This window comes from Sinocyclocheilus rhinocerous, unplaced genomic scaffold (assembly GCF_001515625.1).
Source record: "Sinocyclocheilus rhinocerous isolate Xijiao unplaced genomic scaffold, SAMN03320098_v1.1 scaffold1399, whole genome shotgun sequence".
In the NCBI taxonomy this organism is placed as follows: Eukaryota; Metazoa; Chordata; class Actinopteri; order Cypriniformes; family Cyprinidae; genus Sinocyclocheilus; species Sinocyclocheilus rhinocerous.
Genome location: NW_015634038.1, coordinates 658,427 through 667,096, shown reverse-complemented (window position 1 = coordinate 667,096; position 8,670 = coordinate 658,427). Strand labels below are relative to the sequence as shown.

At 35.0% G+C, this 8,670-nt stretch overlaps 1 pseudogene; it reads left to right on the top strand.

The window, feature by feature from the left end:
* Positions 1-8,670, top strand: part of LOC107745299 (low-density lipoprotein receptor-related protein 4-like) — a 47,136-nt pseudogene that overhangs the window by 31,999 nt on the left and 6,467 nt on the right.

Here is an 8,670-nt window from a genome sequence, read left to right as displayed (position 1 = left end):
TGTAAAAGCATGTCCCGCCGCCGCGCGATTTCCCCGTTGATTCTGTGTCGCGATCTGCTCTAAACAGCTGAAAGCCCGGCAGACTCAACGCGCTGTCGCGTTGGTGTATTCACTGGTGTATTAAGGTGTATTCACTGAGTTAGTTTGTGCTGAGAAAGGGAAGTGCAGTGCTCTGTTAGGGAGGTCTAGTTTGGAGCTGTGGTTTGCAGAGGAGATTTGGGCGGAAGGAATATTACGGTCGTCCAGGTTAGTTCAAAAATATGGTGAGACACCAGCTGTTTTCTTGGTAGCATGTGGATTGGGCTTACAAAACGTGTGTGGTGAGGTAGTGTAGGATATGCAACCTGAACAACCAGATGTGTTTACACTTGACCAAGTCATGTCTGAAATGCATATCAAACCATTTCCTAAAGATGTTTGAGTGATCAGGTTGAAGTCTCTGTCTATAATGCTTCTAGGAAAGCCTTTTACGCTCTGACTTTTCTTGAATGGATAGCTGTCCACTGAGTGAAAATGACTGGACAAGTTCGTTGTCCTTTTTGGAGCTTGTAAATATACATCACCTTCCGCTTTTGTTGTGTGGAAGAAAGCAGCTCTCTGCATAAAGACACCTTTTGTGTTTCACGGAATAAAGAATATAATATGGTTTTGGAACATCATAAGGGAAAGTCAGTACCCATGTTTCTATCCATGCATTTTTGTGTGAATTTTGGGATATTGCAATTAAAATATGCTGGATGGAAATCTTAAAATAGAATTGAAATGGTACATTTTTTTTATAAAAAATAAAAGGTAAATGGAAACACATTTACAGAATGTACAAGAAAATGCACAACAATGCACAAAACCATGTGATATATATACAGTGTTGGGAGTAACGCATATATATATACATACATATACATACATACATACATACAAGGGACTAACCAGCAGATCAATCTCATTGCACACCGTCTCAAATGTTGTTTTAGTCATTCAGAAATACTGAAAATATTTGGTATAATGTCCTACACTGTCTCATGCGATTGCGTTCCCAAACATTAAGCATCGAAATGCAAGATAACATGACAGCATTTGTTTTTGAATTTTGTTTGTGTGCTCTGGTGCAAGTAATTTATTATGTAGAAGAAAAAAAAAACACAGGCATCCTTGGTTACATCAGCTTTATTATTGTATTACTGATACTTTGCGCCATTTCCCCAGGAAGTGACGATTTTGTTCTCTTGAACACATGGGATGGAAACGGTGCTTTATTCGCAAATGTTTTATGCAGTTTTCCAAATTTTTGCAGAAGCTTAATTTGCAACTTTGAATGAAAACATTATTGATGCTATTGATGAAGGATGTTAATTTTTGAGTGAAATTCTTCATTATTCTCTCTCATCGTACAGCAATGAACAGCTTCCTGATCTTTGCCCGGCGGACGGACATCAGAATGATTTCTTTGGACATCCCATACTTCGCTGATGTGGTTCTGCCAGTCAGTGTGTCTATGAAGAACACCATTGCCATTGGAGTGGATGCAGTAGAAGGTGTGAGGAAATTCTCAATGTATGGACACTTTCGGTTATAATGTTCATTTAGGGAACATCATTATGAATATCTTCATGCTCCCGCAGGTAAAGTATACTGGTCAGACAGTACATTAAAGAAAATCAGCAGAGCCAATGTCAATGGTACAGAATATGAGGACATTATTTCAACTGGTAAGGAGTCTACAGTTACCCTCAAAACTACATACAGTAATTGTATTCCTTTTCTCCAGTCACTCAACTTTTTCAGTCTTTTAAAGTGTTTCCTCCACTCTTTCAGGTCTAGTGACCACAGATGGTCTGGCAGTGGATTCAGTGGGCAGAAAAATCTACTGGACGGACACCGGGACAAACCGCATTGAGGTGGCTAATCTCAATGGCTCCATGAGAAAAGTGCTTGTGTGGCAGAACCTGGACAGCCCTCGTGCCATTGCCCTGTTCCATGAGATGGGGTAAACCATTTCACTCTGTCATTTCATGTTGGATCCCTTTGTTTTTTTTTAGGCCATCTTTTAGGATTTAGTTTTTATTTCATAAGATTTGACAAACCTTACCATATTTTGCTTCCAATTTCGTATATAGTACATTACGTGTCATTCACCGTATACCCTTGTGAAAAAGTACACTTAAGCATAATTTTATTGTGCAAATATTATATTTTAAAAGAATATACTTAAGTGTGAACTGAATGTAATATTTTCAGAAACTTAATTACATGTCAGTCAATGTATTATAGCTGAATTAGCTGAATTTTAGAGTGTGCTTTGACCCACTTAAGTAGGACTTAAGTACATCTTTATAATAACTTCTATTATTTTTGAAATATGCCAAATGTACTGACAAGCATGTATGGTAAACTAAAATATACTTTAATGTCATTTCTACTGAAACTTGAATGTCGTGTATTTAAATATATTTGTAATTATTACACATTTGTATTGTGCAGATATTATATTTTAAAAGAATATACTTAAGTGTGAACTGAATGTAATGTTTTCAGACACTTAATTACATGTCAGTCGTAATTTAAATTAAAATGTATTATAGCTGAATTAGCTGAATTTTAGAGTGTGCTTTGACCCACTTAAGTAGGACTTAAGTACATCTTTATAATAACTTCTATTATTTTTTAAATATGCTAAATGTACTGACAAGCATGTATGGTAAACTAAAATATACTTTAATGTCATTTCTACTGAAACTTGAATGTCGTGTATTTAAATATATTTGTAATTATTACACATTTGTATTGTGCAGATATTATATTTTAAAAGAATATACTTAAGTGTGAACTGAATGTAATGTTTTCAGACACTTAATTACATGTCAGTCGTAATTTAAATTAAAATGTATTATAGCTGAATTAGCTGAATTTTAGAGTGTGCTTTGACCCACTTAAGTAGGACTTAAGTACATCTTTATAATAACTTCTATTATTTTTGAAATATGCCAAATGTACTGACAAGCATGTATGGTAAACTAAAATATACTTTAATGTCATTTCTTCTGAAATTTGAATGTCGTGTATTTAAATATATTTGTAATTATTACACATTTGTATTGTGCAGATATTATATTTTAAAAGAATATACTTAAGTGTGAACTGAATGTAATGTTTTCAGACACTTAATTACATGTCAGTCGTAATTTAAATTCAAATGTATTATAGCTGAATTTTAGAGTGTGCTTTGACCCACTTAAGTAGGACTTAAGTACATCTTTATACTTCTATTATTTTTGAAATATGCCAAATGTACTGACAAGCATGTATGGTAAACTAAACTATACTTTAATGCCATTTCTACTGAAACTTGAATGTCGTGTATTTAAATATATTTGTAATTATTACACATTTTTGCGTTTTTACTTGTACTACAGTTAATATTATCATCAAGTACTTTTCGTGTGCTTTAGTATGTTAGTCAACACATCAAAATAAGTGTACTTTAAAGCATGACAACATTATTTAAACATGATTTAAAATGTACTAGTAAATCTTTTAATTTGAAATTATTATGAAGTGCACTTTTTAAAAGTGCACTTAAGTGTGTTAATAAACATAGTCATGAAAGTGTTTCTCTTTAAGTCACTTAAATGGCCTTTTATTTCATTAATATTGTATTATCGGCAAGTACAGTTTTTGAGGAGTATGCTTTTGAAATTTGAAGTACACTACAAGTGCACATTCAATACAAATAAGTGCACTGCTTTTTCACAAATGTAGGACTGAATGAGTGAGGACTTCAGAGGCAGGTGGTATTAATAACTTTATTAATATTATTGTTCTTTAAAGCATTTGATTGGACAGTTTTATCCTTTTTTGGGTAAGAAGATGGAGAGACTGTAAATGCATGTCGTTCAAGCTAATAGTCAGACTGCAATTTTAATTTTCATATAAGGTCTAGGAGCCAGTTGCAAGAAACACAATTATAGCTAAGGCTTTTCATGACTTAAGAGGCTTCTTGCAGCTGAGCACAGGTAGAGTATGATGGTTAATGATATAAAAATCTTCTGTAGGTACATGTACTGGACAGACTGGGGTGAGCATGCCAAGCTGGAGCGCTCTAATATGGATGGTTCAGATCGCGTGGTTCTGATAAATAACAATCTGGGCTGGCCTAATGGACTGGCCGTGGACAAAGCTGGTTCACAGCTGCTATGGGCCGATGCACATACTGAGGTTAGTGTGACCTGAGAGTGTTTTATGGCTGAGGTGCACTACACAACTTTTGGGCAAAACGACGCTGGTTGCAGAAAATCAGAGCCAGTCTGCAGATACTGGTCAATCAGAGTTGACTAATTTCTCAGAAAATTGCATAGTGTATTTGAGCCCATTTTAGAACACATATCGTTTTCATTTGTCATGCGTCTCCTGGCAACAATTTTGTTGTGTTCAGGACGACTTGAAAGTCTAGTGTGTGTGTGTGTGTGTGTGTGTGTGTGTGATCCTCAGTAAATTAGTATATGATGCCCAGTTTTTCCTCTGTGACCATTTATAAATTCTGCAAGTTCAGATTTTAACCCTTTAAAGCCTGACATATGAAATAATACTCCAAAATATATATAAATAATTTTTTTTTTTTTACTGGTACAGTTTATTGAAACTTTAGACAAAATATTAAAAAATTGCATATATGTATCTTATATCTATAAATATCAAATTTCTTCCATCAGGCTTTAATCGCTCATACAGTATGATATAGTGAGAATATGGAGGAAAAACACCTCAATTTTATTCAGAGGCTCAAACTGTGCAAAAAAATATGCAATTTGGTGCAAATGCTGATATTTATTTGGCCAAAAAGTGATGAAATCAGTGAGATCTTTATAACAGCATATCAGGATACTTGCATAAAATGGATGATGGATGGATGGATAGATCTTTATTGCCATTGTTTAAAAACAATCAAAAACTGTTTAGCAGCACACAAGGATTGGCAGAATTAAAATAGACATAAACAACAAAGAGACATGATATATGATATAAATGATATAAATATCAGTCGTCACTCTATATCTCCCAACAATATGTCTCATTAAGATGATATTTAAATGCAAATGCAATATAATGCAATACAATGCTGATTGAGAGATAAACAAATAAACATTCCTCAATGTGACCCTGGACCACAAAACCAGTCATAAGGGTCCATTTTTCGAAATTGAGATGTATACGTCAACTGAAAGCTGAATAAATAAGCTTTCCATTGATGCATGGTTTGTTAGGATAGGACAATATTTCTACAAAATATCTTCATGGGACATGATCTTTACTTAATATCCTAATGATTTTTGGCATAAAAGAAAAATCAATAATTTTGACCCATACAATGTATTGTTGGCTATTGCTACAAATATACCCCAGCGACTTAAGACTGCTTTTGTGCTCCTGGGTCACAAATGTCTGATGATCATATTTGAGATACACTGATTTTTCTGTATAATCAAGTAAATATAAGCTGTAAATCTTGAAATATTACTAACAATATCAAAGTCATTCTTACGTTTATCATTAGATTTCACAGCAAAAAGACACGCCTTTCTCTTGTTAAACACATATAAACTATCAATAAGACGACATAAGGCATGTAGTAGATTGAGTACAACCAGTTTTTCAGCAAAGTTTTGATTATTTTGATCATTCAGAGCTTATAGAAATGTATCAAATATGATACAGTAGCTTTATAGTGTGAAAAGTCATGTAGTGCAATTCAGCCTTTACTGTGACACCTACTATAAGTTTCCTACAGAAGAATTATAATACTTATATAAATGCTTGCTGGTTGAATTCAATCAAATAATCTGGTTTTCCATTAGCGCATAGAAGCATCTGATCTTAATGGTTCAAACCGGAGGACCCTGGTGTCTCCTGTCCAGCACCCGTACGGTCTCACTCTGCTGGGGCCGCACATGTACTGGACGGACTGGCAGAGCCGCAGTATTCATAGAGCAGACAAGGACACTGGAACAAACACCATCACCGTCCGCTCCAGCTTACCCGGCCTCATGGACATCCAGGCTGTTGACCGGGCAAGACCTTTGGGTAGGTTATAAAGTCAGTCATTTCATATTTTCATTCTCTAAACATTTCACATGCTGCATAATGGATCAAATAGCCTTCATGTTTTAAATGAACAATAGATTGTTGAGTTCTAGGAAAACAATATTTTCTGGCATTTTTAGAACCAAAATTTGTGTTTTGTAACCAGTGTTGTTATTGTTCACTAAAACTTATTAAAAATTGTTACTCGGGCAGCAATATGGAAACTGTGATCAGTCAGGGTCTGAAGACGACCGATGGACTTGCTGTTGACTGGGTGTCACGTAACATGTACTGGACAGACACCGGCCGTAACACCATAGAAGTGGCTCACTTAGATGGTACATCTCGGAAAGTTCTGGTGAATAACAGTCTGGATGAACCAAGAGCCATCGCTGTGTTTCCTAGCAAGGGGTGAGAACAGCAAACTTATTATCAGTTCATTCCAGTTGTGTTGCTTTGTGGATTTCTTTGAGAAGAGAAAATTCTAATGGACTAAATTCATTCTAAATGGACTGTTTTACCCAGTGTTTGTATTTTTTATATTCTGTGTTTTGTATATTTGTATGTTATTTATATTTATTGTGTATTTTTTATTATTTTATATAGACCGGTGGTGCTGGGGAGGAGGAGGGCTAAAATATATACAAATATATCTTTGGGTTTTATTAAATTTTATTTCTGATTATTACAGTTCTAGTATTTCTTTATGACTAAAGAAACTGCCATTGATGTTTGCAGTGCAATATTTGACTGGACTGATAAAAGTAATGGTTAATTTTCAGTAGTTCTTTTGTCTATGGGTAGTTGAATCTAGAATTGTGAAGTCAGAATAAAGCAGCGTGGTAAGATTGCATTTATTTGACTGAATTAGAGAGAGACAGTTTCTATATTATTACTAATGAATGCATTTCATCATTTTATTATTTGGCAAGGTTCTTGTTCTGGACAGATTGGGGTCATATTGCAAAAATTGAGCGTGCATACCTGGATGGCACAGACAGGAAAGTCCTCATCAACACAGATCTGGGATGGCCAAATGGCTTGACACTGGACTATGACACTCGCAGGTAAAAGAGGAAAATTCATGAAAAAAGAGTGGAGAGTTTTGATAATGATTTTGTTGGAAGCTGGTATGCATGTGCAAAATGGACCTTCAGCCCTTATCAACAAAATTCTGATGCACCTATAGGCCACAAACACACTGCAGACTGATGGCTGTCACTGTCGAGTGCATAATTTCACTCTGTACACACACAGTTTGGTCATTTATGGAGTGACGACTGTATTCTATGACCAAATTTACTCCACATATGTTAAATCCACATATGTTCAAACATTCAGTTTTTAAGATTGACAGCTGTATGTTATAACAGGTGGCTTACATATCGTATTCAAGTCACTGTTGTACAAACAATGTCAGTCCTCTTTCTTGTTGTCATGCTAGCCACAAATAACTGTAGTGTAGTAACAGTAGTGACGGTGACTAACATAAAAATCAAAGATGGCAAGATCTATAAAACGGGAAAGTCTTATTACAGTTAACACAACATACATTCAGCTGTCCAAATGGCTCAACAAAACAAGCCTAAATTAAGAGACTTACAGCACCAAAATAAGCCCAAATATGTGACCATATTTAGAAAATAAGACCAAAAGAACACAACCCAAGGTTGGCCATATTTTAAGCACTGAAACACCCTTTCATTAAAATAAGCAGGCATGGCAACAAGAGTGAGTTGTTTGAAAGCAACAGCTTTACAAGCATCAACAAAACAGTGCCTCTGTCAATGGCGGTTAACTCAGAAATGCACCTTTGGTTACTTGTATTACTTTTGTCAAACAGGTTGGCATTCATGTTTCTTCATGGTTATTCATGTTAGTGGTGATGTTTTCAGAGGTGATGCACACTGAATGATTGATTTTTTTTTTTTTTTTGGATTCACTACCACATTTAAACACGTATTACTAGGTTGCCGTGTGTATGTGGCCTCAGATGTAACATACACACTATTGCAGATTTTGAAAATAATTTTCATTTGAAATTTTGTTGTCTTTTTCCTGTCTTTCTTCAGTTGTACACCTAGCTATACTTTTTTAATGCCACTTTACCACTAACAACAACTGGCTTTGACTGTTGAAGTACTTTCCATGAATAAGGCACAGTTAGTGTCCCATTTTGGGGAGAAATTAGGGAAAACAACATTTGGTCCCACAGTAGCTAGTGATGACTGAGTTAAACATTGTAGATAGGCAGACAGACAGACAGGTGGTGCTGGGGAGGAGGAGGGCTACGTAGATGGGAAAGAGATTTATTACATTTAACTATTGTTTTTACATTGTTTATTTACCATGGATGGATGGATGGATGGATGGATAGATAGATAGATATGTGGTGTTGGGGAGGTGGGGAGGTGGAGGGCTACATAAATGGGGAAAGAGATTTATTATATTTAAATATATTGTTTTTATATTATTTACTTTTGTTTTACAGTAAAATTAAACGGACATTACATCACAAATCAAGAGTTTTAACCTGTTAACTGTCACGCTTGGCACTCTTTATTTATTGGCTTTTTTCTCTATTACATATTT